The sequence below is a fragment of the Leucopleurus acutus genome, assembly GCF_964270905.1.
Source record: "Leucopleurus acutus genome assembly, chromosome: 2".
In the NCBI taxonomy this organism is placed as follows: Eukaryota; Metazoa; Chordata; class Mammalia; order Artiodactyla; family Delphinidae; genus Leucopleurus; species Leucopleurus acutus.
In genome coordinates this window covers 139,424,455-139,447,508 of record NC_139143.1, presented here as the reverse complement: position 1 = coordinate 139,447,508, position 23,054 = coordinate 139,424,455, and the positions used below count along the sequence as shown (strand labels likewise).

The window sequence follows — 23,054 nt, the reverse complement described above, 5'->3', positions numbered from 1 at the left end:
ATTCTTAAGTGGAAATAAACCAGATAGCCTGTTAATAACCTATGCAATGTTTTTCAAAGTGCATATTTTGTGGAAAATAAATATTTTAGAACAAGACTGAGAGATTAATTTTTTCTCAATAAAATGAATTTCAAATTATCTAGTTTTATGTCAGCTTAATGTAAATATTTTAATAAAGTATAAACATGTTTATAATATAAGCCACCTTATGATGAATTGAAATGCATCTGTAAAATGAAAAAAATACACATACCAAATGAATCAGGCATCAAATATCAATAAAGACTGTTCCCTGACCACCCACATGCTAAGTAGAGTAGGATAAAAATGAGGTGAGACACTCAAGGATATATAATACAAAATCATATATATTCAAGCAATAAGTTTTGTATGTTCACATTTTAATGGTGGGAGTATGGTTTATTAAGCTGTGCCTTAGTACAGGCGCTGGGGCTTGCCCATGGCACTCGTAATGTACAAAGTCCCGCCATTCTGCCAATTTTTCTTGAGCAATGACACCAGGAAGTTGACAGCTAAGTGGATGTTGTACACAAGCTCATCATCTGTCATCTTCACGTGGCCAACAGCCACTGCCAGACACAGCACCTTCTTCATCTGGAACTTGATCGTGTACTTCACTTCATCAACTTTGGCCACAATGTTCTCATTGTGGGTCAGCAAGGAAGGGAACTTGCCAGCCTTATTCAGATCTGGGCCCAGATTCATGGGATCTGCTTGATCAGCAATTCTGAAGCCAAAAAGGCATCATACTTCTTGGCCAGCTTCTTGACCAGTTTCTTATTCTTGTTGAGTTTCTTCAGAGTCTCTATGTCCATGTGGTGGATATCCACAGCCTTGGCCTCATCACAATGCTGCTGGTCCCCCAGAACCCATATGGAGAACTTGGGGAGGGGAGTGGACTTAAGCCTGACGGTGCCCGAGAAGTGTTTGTCCTTCTGAGGGTCATAGCTCTTCAGGCTGATCTGAAGCTCCACCGTCTCCAAAAACATCTGGTGCTTGCGCTGGTTACTGTGCAGGACTTCCCGCGCTGCCTCCATAGAGGGTGTCTCGGGAGACTTTGCAGTTCATAGTGCCTCGTGCCACAATAACCGGAAAAGAGGGAGGGAGCAAACTTTTAAATGAAGCAACACTACATCCTAAGAGGAAGCCAAAATATTAATTTTTAAATTCATTTGAGTAATTTTCCTTATGTGGATTTGCATTCTTATCTAGGGCTTCTCAATCAGTATTAATTAAAAATTGTAATAACTAACATTTATTGAGCACTTACATATCAGGCACTAACCTTAGCACTTTATATATATTATCTCATTTAATTCCAAAAATGCTCTTAAGTAAATAAATTACTTTCCCCACATTAATGGTGAGGAAACTGAGACTTCTGATAATACAATGATCTAAGATATCCAAAATTAACCATCCAGTACAAAGACATAGAAATGCTAGAAAAAATAAAATAAACATTATTTTTAAAGTATGACTGAGAAGGAAGGAAGGGAGGGAGGAAAAACTCCATCCATCCTAGGTGCCCAAAATGAAGAGGTAAGGTAGGGTGGAGCTTTAATTGCCTTGGAGAAAACTTGGTCCCAGTAACCTAAAAAGAAATGAGGATTTGGGTGTGCATGAGGAGCTAAGAATCCTTAGATAAAGCCAAGACCCTCAAATGGCAGCTCTTTCTGGTAAGAGATGAACTAGAAAGGAAATATGTTTACCAGGACAAGGTGAGAAAGGAGCTTGTCTATCTCTTTTCAGCTTTAAGTTGGAGGAAAAACCCTTCCCCCTAAATTCAAAATTTCAGGCCTGTGCCTCTCATAAACTTGGGGATAAAATGAATATAATATGCATGATTTAGGAAGCCTCAAATTGAGAAGTTAACACAATGACTGAGCTATGATTGGTGATCTCTCTGAAGCAACTGTAGAAGCAAAAGCAAAAAAAGCCTCAATAAAGGTAATCTCACAACAAAATATGTGAGAAAACAATCCACATTGAGCAAGAGTCCACATCCAAGAACTTGAAATAAAACAACATTATGAAAGAGAATATGGAAAAAGGAATAAAGCCATCAAAAAGAAGGTACTATGAAAAAGAATAAATTGATTAAGAAGGAAAATAAAACTACACAACTTTTTTGTTAAATGTTAGTACTTTCAGAAATAAAAAATTAAACTCTTTAAAGTGAAAACTCAAGAAAAGGGTTGAATGAAAGATTAAACCAGTTGAATAAAAGAATTAATGAACTGGAAGACAGATCTGAGGAATGAAGCACAAAAAGCCAAAAACTGGGAAAATGTAAAGAGACATGGAATATAAAATAAAAAACTCCAACATATCTCTGATGAGAGTTCCATAAGAAGGGAGAGGGTAGAACAGGAGAAAGGCCATATTCAAGAGATTATGGCTACTGAAATAGTGCAACCACTTTGGAAAACAGTTTGGCAATTCTTCAGAAAGTGAAACATAGTTACCATATGTCTGCACAAAAACTTGTACATGGATATCCATAGCAGTATTATTCACTATAGCCAAAAAGTGGAAACAACTCAAATGCCATCAACTGATGAATGAACAAAATGTGTTATATCCATACATGGGAATATTATTTTTCCACAAAAAGGAATGAAGTTCTGATACATGTTATAACATGGATGAACATTTAAAACATTATACAAAGTGAAAGAAGCCAGACACAAAATGCCACATACTATATGATTACAATTATAAGGAATGTCTAGAATAGGCACATAGACAAGTCCACAGGGACAAAAAGTAAATTACCAGATGCCAGGGCTGGAGAGAGAAAGGAATGGAGAGTGATTGCTAATGGATATGGGGTTTCATTTCCAGGCAATAAAAATGTTCTGGAATTAGAAAGTGATGATGGTTGCACAACTTTGTGAACATACTAAAAATCACTGAATTGTATATACATTTTAAAAGGGTGAATTTCATGGTATGTGAATTATATCTCAATTCTTTAATAACTTTAAAAATACAGTAGACAAGATTTTTTCAGAATTGATGCACTCAAGACACAATGAGTCTCAAACAGGATAAGTGAAATTAAAGACACAATTAGCAGAGTGTAAGAAACCATAGAACACCAAAGATAAACAGAAATATCTTCAGAATAGCCAGAAAGAAACATAAGTTATTCACAAAGGAAAAATAACTAAGCTGAAAACAGACTTCTCAACAGCATAAAGAGAAGCCAGAAGAAATTGAATAATATATTCAAAAGATCAAGGAAAAGTATCTGTGAATGCAGAATTCTATAATCAGCTAAATTACGATTTTTAAATGAGAACATAGTAGAGATATTATCATTAGACAAAGACTTTGACAATATATTTCAAATAAATCCTCATTTAAAGAATTATTTAATACATATTACAAAAAAGAAGAAAAATCAAACCCAAAACTTTAAGAGAAATTCAAAAAAACAATGAGGGACAAAGAAACTGGTAAATATGTGGGTAACAGTGAAGAGGAATTGATGATACAAAACAAAAATAATACTGCTAATTTACAATCAAAGTGGAACAAAAAGTACATCACAATCACATGTGCAATGGAAGAGAATGACTAAAAGTGTTCCATGGTCCCTTTATTATTTGAAAGGGAGTTAGACATATTGATTAATATTGACATTATTAAGCCAAATATGCATGTTTAAAGTTTACATGTGTGTCAAAATGAGGAAAAATCAATCAACCAAAACCAACCCAGAACTAACATAGATGTTGGAATTATTAGATAAGAACATTAAAAGAGTTATTATAACTGCATTTCATATATTCAAAAGGCTAGAGAAAATGTTAAACATGTTAAGTAGAGACATTAAAGGTACTAAAAAAAAACAAATCAAACTTCTAGAGATTAAAAACTGCAATATCTGAAATGAAAATTGTATTGGATGAGATTAACATCAGATTAGGCATTGCTGAAGAAATCACCAGTGAACTTGAAGACACAGCAATAGAAATTATCCAACAGTAAACACAGAAAAAATACTTGAAAGAAAGAGAGAGAGTGAGAGAGAGGGAAGGAAGGAAAGAAGGAAGGAAATAATATCAATAAGTTGTGTAACAACTTCAAGTGACCTAGTATATTTGTAACTGGAATTTCTAAAAAAGGGAGAGAGAGAAAAAATATTTGAAGAAATACTGGCTAAAAAATTTCCAGATTTGATGAAAACTATAAACCCACAAATCCAAGAACTTCAACAAACCCTAAGCATATAAATATAAAGTACACCGAGGCAGATTATAATAAATTACTCAAAATCAGTGATAAAGAGAAAATCTTAAAAGCAGCTAGAGAAAAAAGTCACATTACTCAGAGGATGAGGATAAAATAACTGCAGATTTACTCATCAGAGCAAATGTAATCAAGAAGCCAGCAGAAAAACATCTATAAAGTACTGAAAGAAAAAACTATCGAACTACTATCCTATAAACAGGGAAAATGTCTTTCAGAAATGAAGGTGAACATTCATAATAGACAAAAGGTGGAAACAATCCAAATGTCCACCAATGGATGAATAAATAAACAAGGTATAGTGTATCCATACAATGGTATATTACTCTGCCATAAAAAGAAATAACGTACTGATACATACTGCATTATAGATGAACCCTGAAAATATTATGCTAAGTGAAAAAAGCCAGTTACAAAAGACCACATGCTACATGATCCCATTCATATTAAAGTCTAGAATAAGGAAATCTATAGAGACAGAAAAGTGTTGTGGTTACTTAGGGCTTGGGGAGGGGGGAACAGAGGGCTGGGGAGTGACAGCTAAGGAATACCAGTTTTGGTGAGTCCCTGGTGGTCTAGTGGTTAGGCTTCTGGGTTTTCACTGCCATGGCCCAGGTTCAGTCCCTGGTCAGGGAACTGAGATTCCACAAGCTGTGCGGTGCAGCCAAAAAAGGAAAAAAAAAAAAGAATATCAGGGCTCTTCAGGTGATGAAAATATCCAAAATTGACTGTGGTAATAGTTGCACATAATTGTGAAGATACTAAAAACTGTTGAACCGTACACTTTTTTTTTTTTAAGATTTAATTTTATTTATTTTTGGCTGCATTGGGTCTTCATTGCTGTGCGCAGGTTTTTCTCTAGTTGCAGCAAGCAGGGGCTATTCTTCATTGTGGTGCGTGGGCTTCTCATTGCAGTGGCTTCTCTTGTTGCAGAGCACAGGCTCTAGGTGCAAGGGCTTCAGTAGTTGCAGCACGTGGGCTCAGTAGTTGTGGCTCGCGGGCTCTAGAGCACAGGCTCAGTAGTTGTGGCACACAGGCTTAGTTGCTCCACAGCGTGTGGGATCTTCCCAGACCAGGGATCGAACCCATGTCCCCTGCATTGGCAGGCAGATTCTTTAACCACTGTGCTACCAGGGAAGTCCTGAATTTACACTTTAAATGCATGAATTATGTATGTGAATTATACCTCAAAAAAGCTGTTTTTTAAAAATGAAGGTGAAATAAGGACTATTTCAAACATAGAAAATCTGAAAGAATTCATCACGAGCAGACTTGCACCACAAGAAATGTTAAAGAAATGTCCTTTAGGGAAAAGGAAAATCATACTAGATAGGAATATGGACCTACTCAACAGATAAATAAAGAGCATCAGAAATGATAACTATGTGAGTAAATATACGTTTTTTTTCTTATTTAAATCCCATTAAAATATAAATAAAAATAGTAACAATGTGGTATGGGGTGTATAACATGTAAAAGTGAAATGTATGACATCAGCACAAAGGCTGGGAGGGGAGCAATGGAAATATACTAATATACAAATATAAGGTGCTTATACTAAATATGAGTGTAACTTGAAATAAACTGTTATAAATTAAAGATGAACACTATACATTCTAAATCAAACACTAAAATAAAGAGGAAATTATAACTAATAAGATAATTCTAAAAATTTAACCATAAAAAACACCAATCCAAAAGGCGGCAGCAAAGGGGGAAAAGGAGAACAAAGAAAGATCAAACAAGTAGCAAGCTGGTAGATTTAAACCTAATCATTATAAATAATCACATTAAATGTAAATGGTATAAAAACTCCCAGTTAAAAGGTGTAGGTTACCAAATTGGGTAAAAAAGCAAACCCAACTATATGCTGCCTACAAAAAACCCACTTTGAATATAAAGATATAAATAGGTTAAAAGTACAAGAATAGGAAAAGTCATTCTATCCTAATAGTAGTGAAAAGCTGGAGGGGCTGGGACTTCCCTGGCTGTCCAGTGGCTAAGACTCCACGCTTCCACTGCAGGAGGCATGGGTTCAATCTCTGGTTGGGGAACTAAGATCCTGCATGCCATGTGTCATGGCCATTAAAAAAAAAAAAAAAAAAAAGCTGGAGGGCCTATATTAATATCAAAATAGATTTCAGAACAAAACTATTACCAGGGGTAAAGAAAATTCTCTCATAAAGATAAAGGGGTCAATTCATTAAGAAGTTAGAAATCCTAAGTTTATGAACCTAATAACTAAGCATCAGAATATATGAAGAAAAATCTGATTGAACGGCAAGAAGTAAATAAGTCTACAATCTTTATCAGAGATTTCAATATCCTTCTATCAAACTTGATAGAATAACTAGAAAGAAAATCAGCAAATATACAGAAGACTTGAAAAACACTATCAACCTATCTGATCTAATTAACATTTATAGAACGCTCCATCCAACAACAGCAGAATACACATTGTTTTCAAGTGCACATAGAACATTTACTATGATAGAGACCATATTCTCAGCAATAAATGTCTTCATATATTTAAAAATATTCAAGTCATACAAAGTAACCACAATGGAATTAAATTAGAAATCAGTAACAAAAGGACATGTAGAAGATCTGCAACCACTGGGAAACTAAACTTCTAAATAACCCATGGGTCAAAGAAGACATCAAAAAAGAAATTAGAAAGTGTTTTCAACTATATAAAATTGAAAATACAGCATATCAAAACCTGTGGGATGCTGCTAAATCATACTCAAAGGAAAATTTATAGCATTAAAACATCTATATTAAAAAAGAAGAAAGATTTCGAACCAATGACTTCAGCTAGGAAAAAAAAAGAGCAAATTAAACCAAAAATAAGCCAAAAAGGAAGTAATAAGGATCTAAACAAATAAAAAGCAATACAGAAAATCAATGAAACTAAAAGATGGTTCTTGGAGAAAATCAGTAAAATTGATAAACCTCTAGCCAGATTGATCAGGAAAATTTAAGATTATAAAGTGAATGAATTAGAAGGGTGCATACCAACCCAGATAAACCTCACAAATGTAATGCATAATGTAGAGGGGAAAAGAGCAAGTTGAAAAAGAATACATACAGTATGATTCTGCTTAAGTTCATAAACATGTAAAATGCATGTGTGTTCGTGGGTGTTGTGTGTGTAATATACACAATAAAAGTATTTTTAAAAGAGCAATGTAGGGCTTCCTTGGTGGCGCAGTGGTTGAGAGTCCGCCTGCCGATGCAGGGGACGCGGGTTCGTGCCCCGGTCCGGGAAGATCCCACGTGCCACGAAGCAGCTGGGCCCGTGAGCCATGGCCGCTGAGCCTGCGCGTCCAGAGGCTGTGCTCTGCAACGTGAGGGGCCACAACAGTGAGAGGCCCGTGTACAGCAAAAAAAAAAAAAAAAAAGAGCAATGTAAATACAGTTTTAAAAACTCAGGATTGTAATTATCTCTGGCAAAGACTGTAGGAGATAGTTCATTGAATGCTTCAATTGAGTTGTTGACATTCTTTTTTTTTTAAACCTGTGTGTTGGTTATACAATTGTTCATTTTATTGTTTTTTATGATGTATATGTACATTACATATATTCTTTTGTATATATAAAATATTTCACAATAAAAATTTCAATAAAATGTATAGGTAACCAGTAAAGGAGAACTCAATATATAACTTCCAAAGCAACAGCAAGGAAAGAAAAAGAATACAGAAAACTTAAGCAAAGCAATAGAGACCAGAAAAAGATTGAGGCAAGGAGAAGGAACACAGAAAACCTTAGGTAACTATAAAGCAGGAAATGAGATGATGACAATAAATATCAAAAACTGCAATTAATATAAATCAACTAAATTTGCCAGTAAAAAAACAGAAATTCATATTGAATTAATAAAACAGAACTTTACATGTATATTTATAATAGAAACACCTAAAACATAAGAAAATATCACAGAAAGGTTTAAAGTAAAGGAGTGGAAAAGTTATTCCACTCCAATTCTTACCAAAAGAAAGTTGATGTAGATTATTAATATCAGTTAAGATAGACTTTAAAGCAAATATGCATAGGCACAAAAGAGAATCTCTACATAATCTCTATGTATGTAGAGAATCTCTACATACATAGACTTTAAAGCAAATATGCATAGGCACAAAAGAGAATCTCTACATAACAACAAAAAGATAAATTTACCAGGGAGCTCTAACAATTCTGAATTTATATGCACCTAAAAACATGGCCTTAAAATACAGAAAGTAAAAATGCAGAGAAGTACTGCCAACCCTACCATTATGATATTAAATTCTAACTCACTTCTCCCAGCAATGATACAGATGTGTGTAGCTACAGACATTCTGAACAACACAATTTATATGCTTGAGCTAATGACGGAACTCTGAATTCAATTGTTATAGAAAACACTTTCTTTTCAAGCACATATGGAACATTTAAAAATAAATAAATACCAGATACTGGACTACAAAGCAAATTCTAATAAATACCCAAGAATCTGATGCTACTGAGATGAAGAAACTGAAATTTCATAGAGTTTAAGTAATTTTCTCCAGAACATATACTTAGTTAGGTAGTGCATGGTTGACTCCATGGTCTCTAACAATAACCACTATATTATACCATCTCTATTAAATGTTTAACTAAAAATTTAAAAATTTTATGCCCCATAATATAGTACATTTATTTTTTCTACATTATCTCTGACATACTTGTCTCTGTGTACGCATTCCTAATAACAGAAGCATTCTATTTTACTAGGAAGCTGTAATTTGAAATATGGGTAATTTTAATGGATTGTGTAAGCATGCTAGACAGAAAAAACCACACCAACAAACAAGTCAGAGAAGTAGAATTATGGGAAGGTAGATAGGGGCCATATTGATAACAGTTTATTCACTGGTAGAGTATAAAAGGTTATTAGGGAAGTGTCATGTTTTAGAAAAAAAATATGATTCATATAAGAAATAAAGATCCTTTCAAAATACTACTTGTAAACTACATCATTATATTTAAATTGACTTTCATTCGTTTTTGAGATATTTGTCTCAAGAACTAGCATGGCAGTGTAGAGATAAATACATATATATATATGTAAACATTGGTCAAAGTATTTCTTTTTGTTGGCTCTTAGATTTGGCCTCAGAATCTTTCTCAACATAATTCTCCTACCAGCTGTGATCAACTGATGAAACTTTTTGCAGGGCCTGGTACTGTAACAGAGAGCAAGATTAGGAATTAATGTCCAGCACCAGCTCTATCACCTACTTAGCTGTGTGATCATAAACAAGGTACTTGGTACCCCTAAGCCTCGGTTATAAAATGGGACTGATGATATTTGCCTTACAGGATTATATAAAATAATGTAATCAGTACCTAGCCCAAATAGTCATTTAATAAATGTTAGTCTCTCTTTTTTCTGTATTGCTATTGAAGCTAGTACACAGTACGGGCCCAGCATATTCATAATATTATCTTCCATAACTATAAATAAATCCCAATTTAAAGAACTCATGGAGGGACTTCCCTGGTGGCACAGTGGTTAAGACTCCGCACTCCCAATGCAGGGGCCTGGGTTCAATCCCTGGTCTGGCAACTAGATCCCACATGCATGCCACAACTAAGAGTTCACATGCCACAACTAAGGAGCCGGCGGGCCACAACTAAGAAGCCTGCCTGCCACAACTAAGACACAATGCAACCAAATAAATTAAATAAATAAATAAAATAAAGAATTCATGGCATGCAGATGTCTTAGGAGCATAGCATAACAATTATACATCTTCTTCAAATCTCCGTTCAAATGTCACTTTAAGGCCTACCATGACAACCCTGTATAAAGTTGTACCAGTGCCCTACCCCTAGCACTCCTAATTCCTTTACCCTGTTCCTCTTCTCCTTAACACTTATTTCTTTCTAAGGTAATATATCAATGGTGTTATCTTTCATTGTCTTGATAGAAAGTTAAGCTCCACTAGAACAAGCATCCGTATCTGCTTCACTGATGTACCCTCAGCACGTAGAACAGTGCCTGCCCTATGACAAGTGCTCTTTAAAGATTTTTTGAATTATTACTCTCAAAACATAATACACATTTAGGATGAAGTTTACCATTAACAATAGTGAATATAAATCCATATTTCAAAAACTCTTTCTTGATAAAAAGTTCTTTGGCCAATTTATTGTCAGCTCCAATTAGACTACCAATGTATTGCTTTTATTTTGTAATGTGTTGGAGAAGAGCTCTAATTAGATCATAATTATTTTTATCTTGTAATGTGGCTGAGAAAGACCACTACTAGGAGGGGAGAAAAGTCGGTACTACAATTTTATCATTAGTAATATCTTCAAAGTTTCTTTTCATGCTTAAATTATATGTACAATTTGTCAGGTTTTGTTTTTGTTTTTTTTTTAAGATGTTGGGGGTAGGAGTTTATTAATTAATGTATTTATTTTGCTGTGTTGGGTCTTCGTTTCTGTGCGAGGGCTTTCTCTAGTTGTGGCAAGCGGGGGCCACTCTTCATCACGATGCACGGGCCTCTCACTATCGCGGCCTCTCTTGTTGCGGAGCACAGGCTCCAGACACGCAGGCTCAGTAGTTGTGGCTCATGGGCCTAGTTGCTCCATGGCATGTGGGGATCTTCCCAGACCAGGGCTCGAACCCGTGTCCCCTGCATTAGCAGGCAGACTCTCAACCACTGTGCCACCAGGGAAGCCCTGTCAGGTTATTTTAATTTAACTACATAATATAATCTATAAATTAACTTAACCCAACAAATGCTAACTGCAATAACCTCACAGTAAACTGGAAGCAAACCAAAAAACAAAGTCCCCAGAAACCCTCTGTATTGTACAATTCCTACTCTCATCTCTCAGGATCCTTCATCTCCCTTGGTTACACCTTCCTCCACTTACGAGACTACTATATTAAATAACCAAAGCAAAAGAAAGAATAAATTATATACTGCCCTTAATGTTGAGAAAAATAGCAAATCTGGGTACCTACCCCACTCTACATCACAGAATATTATTAGATTTTTATGCCAAAGTAAAGGTTAATTGCATGAATATCCTGTTTAGTCCTGGTGGCAGGCTGGGGGTGGGGGGCGGTGAGTTGCATTCCTGAGATAGGTGTGCAAACTAAATCGGCCTATATGTGGTTGTTTTAGCATAGCCCCTGTGGAGATGCTTTGTAAGTCAACAATTGTTCTCTTCAAATCCCCTGAAGTCACTACATCCCTTAGGTAACAGGTATCCTCTGCTACCTCTCCTACAACTATCTATCAATCCTGCGAGACCTCAGTGATGTTTATAATGCCCTTCATAACGTCAAAGAGCTCCACCAATCCTTAAAGGCCTCTGGCTGTTCCTTACTCTCTTACCTCCACCCTTCACTTGAAGACAACCTCAAGCTGCCTTAAAAATGCATTTTAATACCCAGTATGATACCCTTCCTTTGAGACTTTGTAACAAAATACTATTCATGTATATCTTTTGTCAGCCAAGACAGATTTGCCAGAACACAGGATAAGCAGCAGAGGGAGACCTCAGCGGAGTACACCCGTTTCAAAACACTCGACTCAGGACAGCAGGATAAAGAGCTCTGAGAACAAGAATCGATGACCAGGGTTCAGATATCCCGAGAGTTCAATAGCCAAGAGTGTATAACAGCTCACAGAACTCGGGGGTGAGGAGCTCTACTTAAATTCCAGTAAGATGCATTATATCCATATGGATAATATTTCAGACACAGAGAAAAGCAGCGTTACGTAAAGCTGCTCTCTTTCCAGATGAGTGTTGTCCCTCTGAGAGTTAACATTGGGAGGTTATATGTTTATTTTCAAATGCTCAAAACGTTTTTAGAATCCTGTTTGAAAAGGCCTTTGCAGACTAAAGCACGTTCTTTTGATCGTCCTTAAGGGTAAGAAGCTGTCATTATTTGAAGCTGGCTCTAATTTTAGACAATAGCCTCCAAGAGAAAGTTGTAGAAAAGTGGATAATCAAGCCAATACTAATTAGGGGTCAAAAGTTAGATGTGAGTGTAAAATGATGGGACTGATTTTCTTCTGACGGTTAACTATAACATTAATTTTGTAACAATACGTCATAATTATTTTGGGGTACTTTACAGAACAGAACTTGGAAATGATACATGGTGCCACAAAGAAAACGTAGAGGGGGAAGAAAAAAATAACAAAGCATTTAAATTATAATATTAATTATTTACAATAATCAAAAAACATTACCAATAGCTCTTAATTAGCAGCTATTGTACCCGTTTTAAGGATTTATTTGGCCCAAAATAATAAGCAAGATTTAAAATATGTATATACACAGACTCATACATACACATATATATAGGATAAGGAAAGTTTTGTTATAACGTAGAGAAATATGTTTAGAAGTGTGAAAACATTTACATAATTGGTATCGTTAATGTTGTATCTTAAAGCTGGCCTTGAGCACTTACGTAAAATTCTGCACCATACAAAGTTAACCATTTCTTGATATGCCATCTCCAAGAAAGCCTATTTTCTCATTCTCATAACATCAGTCCACTTTCAACCCGGTTTAATATTAAAACTTTGGTATAAAAGACAAAAGAGAGGTATTTTCAATATACATTTTTTTAAACCTTTCTAAATATTTTACATACTAGAACATAACCTCTAGAAACCCTGATTTGGGATTAGGGTTTACTTATAAATTAACATGTAAAAGTTAAGGTTTCATTCAAAATATTTTCTTTGAAAAATATATTATAAATCATTAAATAATATATAAGTCAAATATATAGTTGATGGTATTGCTCTGATTTTGAAAGGTTAAAATGTATTGAGAGTTTTTTTTAATTCTCTAGGAAACAGCTTTATTAATTAACTAAAAGTCTTAGTTTCCTTTTGTCTTCTTAGTATTTAAAATCAGAATTGCTTCAAATTAAGATCAGAAAGAATAATCTCCTTCAAGTAGTAATCATAATTATTTAAATATATTAAGCTGGAGAGAATTGGGAGGTTGATAGATATAATAAATGTTTCACCACAATGTATTTTACCATTCTTCAATTTTAGATTTTTTTCAACATATATTATACAGTGACGGCATTCAGAATAAAATATAACAAGGTTGCACCTTAGTTTTCAAGAAACCCCTCTTTTCTAAGAAATCCTTCTGTACAGCATCTTCAGCCTTATTCCAAATATTTTTTATGTTTTGACTGTAATTGATACAAGTGTATCCTGAAGCTACTGTGAATGCCGCTTTTTAAACTGGTGCTGGGTTTAGTGTTTCACTTCCACATTTTATCAAAGGACACCACCCGCACCCTCCCCACCCAGTTAGTCAGGACAGCCGTATAAAATGCCTTCTGAATTGACCACACTTAGCTGCAAATTTAAATATCTCTAGTCTTCTTTTAACTTCCTAACTGAGATATCTTATTCAAAATAAAGAAGAGAGAATTTCAAATTACCCCATGGTTCTATACAAAGCCTTCTGCCTAGAAGTTTAAACAATGTCATTTTGCATCATAGTGCTTTCTTAATTGTTGTTTTCATTGATGTAATTTATGCAGTATCTTTCTTCTGAGCTTTTTCATCACCGTTCATAGTCATCTCTGCCTTCATAGGAAGGGGGTAGAAGGAACAGAATCATCATTTTCCATTTTACAGACAAAGAAACAGATCCCACATCAAGATAGCAATAGAACAAGATTGGATTCTTCGTCTCCCCATCCAATGCTCTTTTAAAACTGCCTCTCTAATTCTTTAGGCCTCCATATAATTTGTTAATAAATTTAAGCAGCTGAGAAAAGTCAAGACAAACGAGCCCTGGCTGGATCTACAGATAATTTCCTGCAGAGGGCTATGAACTTCAATCCTACTGCATAACACTTTCTAACTATTTTAGTCCTGGATGCCTCCCAAGGGTCTGGTGACAATCATATCAAATTGAGGATCCGCAATGTACTAAGGATCACGCTAAACACACAGGCACTCATTTATACTTGGAACTTTTAACAGGATTTTTGCCCTTAACTTCCTAATGTTTAAATCTCACTTATCCTTTCAAAACAGGGAGCAAATGCTACCTCCTTCAGGAAGTCTCTCTCTTAATCCCCCTCACTCCTCCCCCTGAATCCCCCAGAGCTAAAAGAAATCTCTTTTCTGAACTCCCAGGAGTACTTTACTGGTATCTTTTCGCCCACTTAACACATTCTCCTTTATAATATTTTATGTATCTTAACTCTGCTGCTACTCTGCAAGTTCGTTAGGTTAGGATCCATATCTGAGTCACTTAGTACGACTTCAACACACACTTTCTAAAAGCCAATCAGTGTATTATGGGATAGAGAGTAGAGAAATTAAAATAAAATGCTGGCCATTTCCGAAAGGAAAATTACCAAAGAAAACACATGCACTCTTGAAAAGGGTGTTAGAAGGCTGGATAATAGTAAAGGGATACACAGTAGTTAAGGTAATACATGTTAATTAATTAGATCTTGAAATTTCACTTGATGCAATCCAAGTATTCCAACTAAGAACCTCTCATTATGTTACTGTTAACAGGACTGATCTGAGAATGGCTATCCCTTTTTGTATGTGTAACAAAATCCAAACTCCTTTCCATGACCTATAAGACCCTGTATGATCTGGCCCTGGCCAACTTCTCCAGCTGCATTTCCTGTCCCTCTTCCACAAAAAACTCCTGTCTAAATAGCCAAACTTTTTTTTGCCTCAGGGCTTTTGCCATTTGGGTCATTCTGCCACCTGGAACACAGTGCTCACCCCCCCTTCCCTCCTCATCACCCACCAGCTACCCCAAAACTCTTACATAGACTGGTTCCTCATCCTTCGGATCTTAGCTTAAAGGACCAACCAGGCAACTCTATCTTAAAATGTCACCACAGGGTTTCCCAGCTACTATTTTCTATCATAACACTTTGTTTCCTCTTTCTTCACAATTTATACTTTTTTGTTTCTGAACTTGTCTATATTATCTGTCTGCTCTATCAGATCCTATGGTCATGAGAGCATGAACCAACTGTAGCTAGTATGGTTACCACTGTATACATAATACCTGTTATAAAGTAGGTTCTCAACTCATTTGCTTGAATGAATGAATGAATGAACAAATAAAATGCCAAATGCATGCCAAATATACAATTTCAAACTGAATTGTATAAGGTGACTTCAGTGTCTAAATAACCTTCAAGCTCAAATACTATAATGATTAATACACTAGACCTGGGTTCAAATTCCATTTTTAACTGCTTACTAGCTGTGTCACCTTGAGTAATTTCCTTAGGCCCTCTAAACCTCAATTTCTTCAAAAAAGGGACTAAAAATAGTATTTACTTCTCTGAATTGTGAGAACTGAATGACAAAATTCCTCCCTCCCTACTTAGCTATTAAGTATTCAATAAAAGGTTGATATTATTTATATTAGAATTTCTTGTCTCCCATTGGTTGTTTGTTTCTCATTTGTTTCACTTAAAGCAACAATTTTACATTAATGAGGTTATTTTTAAAATGTGATCTTGGCTCAAGGGTCTTCTAGAAACAATTTTACACCAAAGAGGTTATTTTTTGAGTTTTTGAGTTTTTAATTTTGTTTTGTAAACAGCTTTATTAATGTACAATTGGCATGCCATAAACTGCACTGAAGTTATTTTTTAAATGTGATCTTGGCACAAAGTGTCTTCTAGAAAACACATGATAAGGAACGCTAACCAACAACGTTGTGTATAACTTTCCAAGCTATATGAAGACAGGTATGTCAAGGCCGGAGAAATCTTTAGGAAACACCATGTTGAGATTCATTAAACAAATATTTACTGGGCACCAGCTTGGGCCAGGCAGTGTGCTAGGAGTCAGGGATATATCCATGAACAAAATGGACAAAACTCCCTGCCTTCCTGGAGTTGACATTCTAATATTATTTGCTGTAATGCAAAAGGATATTAGAAAATTTGTAAATTTTTTCAAAGGAATTTTTTTAAATAGCCATACACTATGCTTAAAAAAGCAAGTCTGTAGATCCATCTGTCACATGAATTGAGTACATCTAAAATAAAAGAGCAACTCTACAACAGGCTTAACGTGTACCCAGCAGGGATCCAATAATCATAACCCAAGTTACAGCTGTTTCATTCTGTTAACAGGTTATTCTATGAGATAGTTACTAGCTACAACTTTTTCCACTCCTGAAGCTAGCAATGATAAAAGCTGTCTTTCCATCTTTCAACCTGTAAGATCCCAGGTCTGAATACAATGTAAGGAAGAAATAAATGCTATAGTATGAAGGAAAACATGAGAGGGAGAGGACTCAAATAAAATTAGAAATGAAAAAGGAGAAATTTTACCAGGCGCTGAAGAAATACAAAGCATCATGAGAGACTGCTACAAGCAACTCTATGCCCATAAAATGGACAACCTGGAAGAAATGGACAAATTCTTAGAAAGGTATAACCTTCCAAGACTGAACCAGGAAGAAATAGAAAATAAGAACAGACCAATCACAAGTAATGAAATTGAAACTGTGATTAAAAATCTTCCAACAAACAAAGTCCAGGACCAGATGGCTTCACAGGTGAATTCTATCAAACATTTAGAGAAGAGCTAACACCCATCCTTCTCAAACTCTTCCAAAAAATTGCAGAGGAAGGAACACTCTGAAACTCATTCTATGAGGCCACCATTACCCTGATTCCAAAACCAGACAAAGATACTACAAAAAAAGAAAATTACAGAGCAATATCACTGATGAACATAGATGCAAAAATCCTCAACAAAATACGAGCAAACAGAATCCAACAACACATTAAAAGGATCATACACCATGATCAAGTGGGATTTATCCCAGGGATGCAAGGATTCTTCAATGTATGCATATCAATCAACATGATACACCATATTAACAAATTGAAGGAGAAAAACCATATGGTTATCTCAACAGATGCAGAAAAAGCTTTTGACAGAATTCAACGCCCATTTATAATAAAAACTCTCCAGAAAGTGGGCATAGAGGGAACCTACCTCAACATAATAAAGGCCATATATGACAAACCCACAGCAAACATTATTCTCAATGGTGAAAAATTGAAAGCATTTCCTCTAAGATCAGGAACAAGACAAGGATGTCCGCTCTCGCCACTATTATTCAACATAGTTTTGGAAGTCCTAGCCACGGCAACCAGAGAAGAAAAGGAAATAAAAGGAATACAAATTGGAAAAGAAGAAGTAAAACTGTCACTGTTTGCATATGACAGTATACTATACATAGATTATCCTAAAGATGCCACCAGAAAATTATTAGAGCTAATCAATGAATTTGGTAAAGTTGCAGGATACAAAATTAATGCACAGAAATCTCTTGCATTCCTATACACTAACAACAAAAGATCAGAAAGAGAAATTAAGGAAACAATCCCATTCACCACTGCAACAAAAAGAATAAAATACCTAGGAATAAACCTACCTAAGGAGGTAAAAGACCTGTACTCAGAAATCTATAAGACATTGATGAAAGAAATCAAAGATCACACAAACAGATGGAGAGATATACCACGTTCTTGGATTGGAAGAATCAATACTGTGAAAATGACTATACTACCCAAAGCAATCTACAGATTCTGTGCAATTCCTATCAAATTACCAATGGCATTTTTTACAGAACTAGAACAAAATATCTTACAATTTGTATGGAAACACAAAAGACCCCGAACAGCCAAAGAAACCTTGAGGGAAAAAAATGGAGCTGGAGGAATCAGGCTCCTGGACTTCAGACTATACTGCAAAGCTATAGTAATCAAGACAATATGGTACTGGCACAAAAACAGAAATACAGGTCAATGGAACAGGATAGAAAGTCTAGAAGTAAACCCAGGCACCTATAGTCAACTAGTCTATGACAAAGGAGGCAAGGATATACAATGGAGAAAAGACAGTCTCTTCAATAAGTGGTGTGGGGAAAAGTGGACAGCTACATGGAAAAGAATGAAATTAAAACACTCCCTAACACCATACACAAAAATAAACTCAAAACGGATTAAAGACCTAAATGTAAGACCAGAAACTCTTAGAGGAAAACACAGGAAGAACACTCTTTGACATACATCACAGCAAGATATTTTTTTGATCCACCTCCTAGAGTAATGGAAATAAAAACAAAAATAAACAAATGGGACCTAATGAAACTTAAAAGCTTTTGCACAGCAAAGGAAACCATAAGCAAGACAAGACAACCCTCAGAATGGGAAAAAATATTTGCAAATGAATAATCGGACAAAGGATTAATCTCCAAAATATATAAACAACTCATGCAGCTCAATATTAAAAAAAAAAACCCAATCCAAAAATGGGCAGAAGACCTAAATAGACATTTCTCCAAAGAAGACATACAGATGTCCAAGAGGCATATGAAAAGCTGCTCAACATCACTAATTATTAGAGAAATGCAAATCAAAACTATACCAATCAGAATGGGCATCATCAGAAAATCTATAAACAACAAATGCTGGAGAGGGTGTGGAGAAAAGGGAACCCTCTTGCACTGCTGGTGGGAATGTAAGTTGATACAGCCTCTATGGAGAACAGTATGGAGGTTCCTTAAAAAAGTAAAAATAGAATTACCATATGACCCAGCAATCGCACTACTGGGCATATACCCAGAGAAAACCATAATTCAAAAAGACACATGCACCCCAATGTTCATTGAAGCACTATATACAATAGCCAGGTCATGGAAGCAACCTAAATGCCCACTGACAGACAAATGGATAAAGAAGATGTGGTACATATATATACAATGGAATATTACTCAGCCATAAAAAGGAACGAAACTGGGTCATTTGTAGAGATGTGGATGGACCTAGAGACTGTCAGAGAGTGAAGTAAGTCAGAAAGAGAAAAACAAATATCGTCTATTAACGCATATATGTAGAATCTAGAAAAATGGTATAAATGAACCTGTTTGCAAGGCAGAAATAGAGACACAGATGTAGAGAACATATGTATGGACACCAAGAAAAGTAAAAAAAACAAAAAAAACAAAGAATGTGCTTCTTCAATTCAATTACTTCTCTAGAGTCTAGACAGTGTTTTATCAAACTCCTGGTTGCAACTCATTAGTGGGCCATGAAATCAATTTTGTGGGTTATATCAAGCATCTTTTTTCCCAGAATAGGGAAAAAAAAATCATAGTACAATACACATAGTGTTAATTTCATTCTATGAAACGTGTGTTTCATGTATGTATATGAATCTAGTTACATGTATTTATATATGAGGACATGTATTTCTTACCATGAGTCAAAGATAAAAATACCAAGGAATCTTCATATGTTGGGGAGGAGTAAGGGGAGGGGTCACTTGTAGGTGCAAAAGTGAGAGAAGAAGCTGAATTTTATAAATCAAAGAAAGTTCAATACTAAAACTTCTCCAAAATGGTAATCAGCTTATAGATTTTTGTTTTAATCATTTAAGGGGAGAGTGAGAAGCATTATGATGAGAATGCACTCACTTTTAATTCAGAAAATAGGTGCTCATTTAAAACAAACCTTAACTTCTCTCTCTTAGACCTAAAATGTTCTGTTCAGAAATAAAACTAAAGGCATGCTGAGTTTATCTTCACGTTCAATTCCTAGCTTTAAAGTACTGTAATTACCATGAAGATTTAACAATCCAAGATCCTTTGTCCCCTCCCAGGGAGAGTTGATCCTTCCTTCCTTTATAAAATAACAATTGAATACCTAAGGCAAGGATTAACCTCATTGTAAAACAAAACAAAACAAAACAAACAAATGTTCCTACCTTAACAGTTGGTAAATTCAGGTTTCCCAACCTCAGGCTTCTTAATTCTGGACTGAAAAATTATTTGTGGTGCCTTATAAATATTATTTGAAATAGGAGCCCCTATATCAGGAAAGTCATTTCTTAGGATATTAATTCACATCCTTTGAATGTTATTTATTTACATGGCTTTAAAAGCAATTAAGACATTTAGGGAACACATTAAACCACAGATTAATGTACATTTTTCTCTTGGACAATCTATCATTAAAAGGCTTACCCCTACCCTTTTCCACCCAGGGAGATAAATGTTTCAGAACCACAGAGACATATTTCCTTTCTGTCTGGTTTCTTAGAATTCATTTAAACATGCTTATTGAAATTTTCTGTCGCATGCAATATTTTAGCAAGATTCCCCCAATATATACAGCAATGCAGACTGTAAATATTGCATGACAAAATTGCTACCAAGTTTTCTTCCTTAGGCAAACAATACCACAGTCAAAATCCCCTACATAAACAATTCCAGTCAGTATGTAAATTAGATTAACATAATAAAAGAGTAAGTATAGCTGTTTTTCTCTAAGTCTTTTAAATACATAGGAGTGAATATTCAAAAACTGTAAGTGCCCTGGGAGCATCAGGGCTCTTGGTGAGTTATCACCACAGATCTATAGGAGGACAAGAGGACCGCCCATCTCCAAACTAAAGATCACTTTCTCTATACAACACCCAAATCACAGCTCAAAGAAAACTGTTTTCTCTTTAAGGTACTGTGTTCAAAAATTTTTGAATTCCTAAGAAGTCCCAAGGAGTTACAGACTGATAAGACTACCAGAGACAAATTTCAGGGCTTTTTTGAGACCAATTTCCTATTCCTGAAAAAGAAAGAGACATGTCAAAACTAAATATGACTCCCTTTAAACAACTGTAAAATCAAGACACTAAAAGTAAAGTTATCTAGGGACTTCCCTAGTGGTGCGGTGGTTAAGAATCCGCCTGCCAATGCAGGGGACATGGGTTCGATCCCTGGTCGGGAAAGATCCCACATGTCGCGGAACAACTAAGCCTGTGTGCCACAACTACTGAAGCCCACGCGTCTGTAGCCCGTGCTTCGCAACAAGAGAAACCCCCGCTAGACGCAACTAGAGAAAGCCTGCGCGCAGCAACAAATACCAAACGCTGCCATTAATTAATTAATTAATTTAAAAAAAGCAATTGCCCTCAATCAAAAGAAAAAGAATGTGAATTCTTAAAAATAAAAACGTAAAGTTATCTAAGCTAATACACAAAGATTCATTTCCTTAGGCCTCATAGAATGATCTCTTGGCCATGGTTTGGTATAAAATACTCTGGAAAAAAAGATAAATATCAGAAGTAGTTGCCACCCTTTTAGCAGCTCATTATAGGTAAGGGTGGATGAGAGGCTCTGGACTGACATTTTCCTCCTGTCTAGCTACCTAAAAGCAGCAAAGTAATCAGGTGTCTGGGGAACCAGCTCATTTTGTAGGCTGGAACTAGTTAGAGAAATTAGAATCTTGATCTTGTTTTAAACTTTGAGGTTTAACCTCCTTTGTTTTAAAGGACAATAAACACTGAAATTTTGATTAAATGTACGATATTGGCTCCCACAAGAATTAGAGGGCTTGACCACAGTTTTCTGTTTATCTTATCCATTGGGTAGATATATGAACTCAACTAGTTTAACACTGAGAGTTAGTGAGTGGTCTTTCTTTAGAAGAGTTCCTTTTACTCCTGCATACTGGTTAAAACACAGACTTTGGAATCATATAGGCTTGAGCTGGACGCCAGCTATATGCCCATGAACAAGTTGCTTAATCTAATGCCTCGATTAGAAAATGGGAATATTAATCAGTACCTGCTAGACAGGGTTGTTATGAGGATTGAGTAAGACAATTCATACATGTAAATGGTAGCTCACAGAAGACTGAGAATCAGGAAGCTACCTATGCAGGAGGAAGAGGAGGAGAAAGGAGGAGGGAAAATAGGAAGAGGAAAAGGAAAAAGATAGGAGAGTATGGGGGCTAGTAAAAGGGTAAAGGGAGAGTAAAAGGGAAAGAGAGAGAGCCATAATTATACAGTCACTCCCTTGAAGAGCACACACACTGTACTTAGCAAACACATAATCACCAAAACCTTTTCTCCAGCCTTCACCTGAACAATTGGTCCAAAAAACAAAACCAACAAATAAACAAACAACCACACAGCCATGCTGATTGGGTTTCACTGTAAATTCATGACCACAACTAGCAACTGGTTTAAAAATAAAGAAAATTCATTTTTCTGTCCTTGATTAATTCAGTTGCTCAATTATATAATGAAGAATCTAAGTGCTTCCCATTGTTTTCTTCTGCCAAACTCAAGAGTAAAAGATGACAACTGCAAGTATCATGCAGACATACGCCTAGTAGAAGAAGAGGAACATTTCCTTCCTTAGAGATTGTTTTGTCAGCAAGGAAAACCTTTCCTGGAAGCCCCTAGACAATCTTCCCCTTGTTTCTCATTGGACAGAATGGTATCACTTTACCATGTCTTCATCCATCTTTGGCAAGGTGGATGAAACCATCATAGCAGGATTAAGTCAATCAAGTTTCACCCCCCTGGAATGGGGTTCATGTTTATCAATAGACATGGCCGGGAGGATGATAGAGATACCTGGAGAATTATATTAGCAGAAGAGTCTACGCCCGCACCACCCTGAACGTGCCCAGTCTCATCAGAAGAGAAATATATTGTCAGAAACATCACTGGATTGGACTAAGCAAACAGTACAAAACGAAAAAAGGTCTTTGGATTCCCCCAAATTCTACAAGCGGCAAGCAGGTTAAGAAAACTACTTCAGCTGCAAACGTGTGCTATCCTTCATGAGAAAGGAAAGATAACTTGGAGGGTAGAAATAAGAACCCAGAAGGTGGAGCCAAGAGCCATAAAGGATTATTTTCAGACATTGAGCCCTAATCT

General features: G+C 35.7%; 1 pseudogene across 1 annotated transcript; it reads right to left on the bottom strand.

The window, feature by feature from the left end:
- Positions 1-413: 413 nt before the first annotated feature.
- LOC309957321 (large ribosomal subunit protein uL1-like) lies at positions 414-1,089 on the bottom strand (annotated as a pseudogene). Its single transcript has one exon. The product of its transcript is annotated as a large ribosomal subunit protein uL1-like (transcript).
- Positions 1,090-23,054: the final 21,965 nt, after the last annotated feature.